This window comes from Macrobrachium rosenbergii, chromosome 59 (genome assembly GCF_040412425.1).
Source record: "Macrobrachium rosenbergii isolate ZJJX-2024 chromosome 59, ASM4041242v1, whole genome shotgun sequence".
NCBI lineage: Eukaryota > Metazoa > Arthropoda > Malacostraca > Decapoda > Palaemonidae > Macrobrachium > Macrobrachium rosenbergii.
Genome location: NC_089799.1, coordinates 36,032,687 through 36,036,112, shown reverse-complemented (window position 1 = coordinate 36,036,112; position 3,426 = coordinate 36,032,687). Strand labels below are relative to the sequence as shown.

The window sequence follows — 3,426 nt, the reverse complement described above, 5'->3', positions numbered from 1 at the left end:
TCCTTGAAATCGAGTGTTTTCCAGTGTGTTGAATATAAAACCATTACGTAATCTTCAACTATTCATTGCTTGACCCAGTGAAAAGAGATCCAGAAAATTATATGAGTGACAAGGGCCTAATGGTGAAAAGGGAAGAAAAGTTAAGTATATCTTAGTTTAACCAGACCACTGAGCTGATTAACAGCTCTCCTAGGGCTGGCCCGAAGGATTAGACTTATTTCACGTGGCTAAGAACCAGTTGGTTACATACCAACGGGACCTACAGTTCATTGTGAGAGGACCCCTTGGTTGCACTAAGAGTTAATGAAGAGAGAGGTGTGAATGTAACATGAAAGAAAGGAAGCGGGAATTGAGGTTAGGTAAAAAAAAAAAAAAAAACGGGTGTATCTAGGGACAAGAGGGACGCTACAAACAACCTCTCACAATGCCTGTGGCCCTGCGATGTACCACGTGAGGTGTACTGCAGGCACTCCTCTCCTACAGGGGCAATGGCAATGTTATCTTTTACATTCGGATTTAAGCCATCTTTTGAGATTTTGTCCCTCGTGACATTCAACGTCGAGTATCTGTTCTGCGATTTTATTTGTAGTGCAACAAAGGGTTTGCTTATGCAAAACAGGTTTTTCATTTAGTTAGAAAAAGTAGTTGAGTTCCACGTACATATGTGTGAATAATAAAATTGTTTGTTTGTTTCGTGCTATAATTTACTGTAACATTATATGAAATATACACTTGCGAGAATCGCACAATAAGCATCATTACGGAAATGGAATCGTATGTTTTTAATTTACAATGTGATTTTAAGTGGATTCATACGTCTTACAAGTAGTTAAAGACAAACGATGGGTAAAACGAAAGCATTATTGGCTTTTCTTTGCTTGTAAAATGCTCACAGATTGGCTAATACTGCCATCTATTGTCTGGACGCTCTACTCGTACTCGGATAAATAAAGTTTATCTTTCTTTTCCTCACTCCGGGATCCTTGATGTTAGCCGATCGTCGGTGGCAGAAGGTAACGTTTTTGACGTTTTTTTTTAAATCATTATCTTGACTTCTGTCGTTTTAAGCAAGGCCCAGTTTTATAAGTATCTCTAAAGAAAGCGTACTCGGCACGCAGTTCTTTGTGAAGGCTTTTACTGATAATTTTTAACTGTAATTATGAGCGCATTTGCAATTGCAGTTGTTGTCGCGTTGGGTGCCATAGTGCTGTCGATGTGGGTATTGCCAGTTGTGTTTGAGGTTTTTGCAAAAGCCTAGACCTGGACGTCCCGCTAATGAGAATGAACCGCAGCCAGGTGGTATGTACTATAGTTTTCTTCCTTTTATTACAAAACTTTGATTTTAGTGGTAGCTGATTACTATAGATGGTTTTTTTTTATATAGGTTTTAATTGGTTAAGTTGTTTCTTATACAGCAAGTTTTTCGGATAGGGGTCATATATTAAAGATTGGTTTTAGTGGTGGCAGTACCGTTTGTTTTAATGTATGCTTACTAGGGAAGTTATTTCTGATTGGGGGCATAAAGGTCCAGTTTACATATTCACTGACTGTGGTTGATTAACTGTACGCAAAGCAGATTTTAAGACTTGCATTCTCGATTTTTTGTGTATCGATTATGAATTGCCATGCAGTTGTTCCAGGCTAGAAGTTTCTATACTTTAATCTTGTAAGATCGTATTTAAGATTTGCACTCTCATTATTTGTGTATAAACTATCAATTGCCATGCAGTTGATCCCGGCTAGAAGTTGAAATGCTTTAATCTAGTAAGATCTTATTTATAGTAAGTGGAAAGCCTTTTTTTTTTTTATTTATTTATTTATTTATTTTTTTTGCAAGCTTGCTTGCTTGCTTGGAGAAATTAATAATTGGATTCCATCCCACGGAGTGGTGAATTGTTCCTAAAGTGTGGAAGTACGTAAAAATGTATTGACAGGTAAAAATGTATTGACAACATTAGTGTTGATTCAATGTACCTCCCCACGGTGGTTTTCTAATTTATATATTAAAGGTATAACTTGATATAGGGTATATATTATGCAGTACAGGGGTGAAGTTTTGGCACTAATAATTAAGAAATTTAAATTCCTTTCATTGAACATTATGGAGTGGGTTTTAGTTTCTTCTAACTGAACATTATAGAACGGATTATGGAAATATTTTTTATTGTGCGAGGGTTGTTGAGGTTACTTGACTAAGAATTCTTATACTAAGGTTCATTCATTGAGAGTAGATTACTCTTTAAGGCTCAAACAATGAATTTAACTGCTCATGAAAGTAACTTGACTGTTAGCTTAATGAACCTTTCTTTGCCTAAAAGCTATGTGGCACTAAACCTATTAGAAACTTACTTTGGTGCAGAGTATATTCTTATTTTGGATTACTTATAGGTTATTTCAGGGCGTTCTCTTGTATCTTTGATAAGAATATTACAGGATTGTGGTTTCATGGTGTAATTCTTAAGGTTGATTGTGTCTTTTTATGCCAGTGTTTGCCGTTTTTTTTTTTTTTTCAGCCCACAATCTTAATTTGGTTTTATTTTCAGGTGAAGTAATTCCTCTTCGTGACCTCGCTGCTGTAGTGGATCGCAGGCACGAGAATGGCAGAGCCTATCAAGTAACTTGACCAATTCTTCGAAGACTTTACTTCAGAATTCTAAAAGTATCCACAATTTTAGAATTATCGACAGAAGAACGCCAACGTTGACGCTTTACTTCAAGATTTTAGGATTATCGACAGTAATTTTAAAGACTAAGTTTTGTGGAGCTGTAACGTTTTAACATTACTGTAATCTGTATGAAGTTAATACTTTTACGTGTAATTATAGCTTTATAGATTATTTTAAAGTTGGGACAGTGTAAATGAAAATAGTAAAATTTTTAATACATAATTTTTTAATACTTAAATCTTCATTGTAAGATCTGCATAATTTTGAAAGCACGTGCATTAATGCTTTAATAATTGGTTTAAAAATGTAATTACCCTGTTGAATACAAAACCTCCTGTTTACTGGTTTGTAGTGGGGTTTATCATTTGCATAATTCTGAAAGCACGGACATTAATGCTTTAATAGTTTAAAAATGTAATTACTCTGTTGAATACTAAACCTCCTGTTAACTGGTTTGTAGTAGGGTTTAAATGATAAACAATGGGCATTATTGGCCAATGGGTGGATTGAACTGGTAGCTATTAAAGTCTCAACATAGCTTATAAACTCTTGTCCTTACCCTTGATTCTTTCAGTCCTGAACTGTGAAACCTAATATAACTGGGTACTTCCCAGAAGTTTTGACATAGGCAGTGTGGTATCTGAGATGACGTATGGTGGAGATAAACTTTGATCTGCTGTTGTCTTATTTGACATGGCGGTTGTTGGTCTCTGATCTATGGATATGGATAAAGGCAAAAACTTGCCTATGTATAAGTTTT

General features: G+C 35.4%; 1 long non-coding RNA gene across 1 annotated transcript; it reads left to right on the top strand.

Moving 5' to 3' along the window:
- Positions 1 to 1,049: 1,049 nt before the first annotated feature.
- LOC136837555 (uncharacterized) lies at positions 1,050 to 3,212 on the top strand. Its single transcript, XR_010852719.1, has 2 exons — positions 1,050 to 1,299; positions 2,544 to 3,212. It is a non-coding gene; the product is annotated as an uncharacterized lncRNA (long non-coding RNA).
- The last annotated feature ends 214 nt before the right edge of the window (positions 3,213 to 3,426 follow it).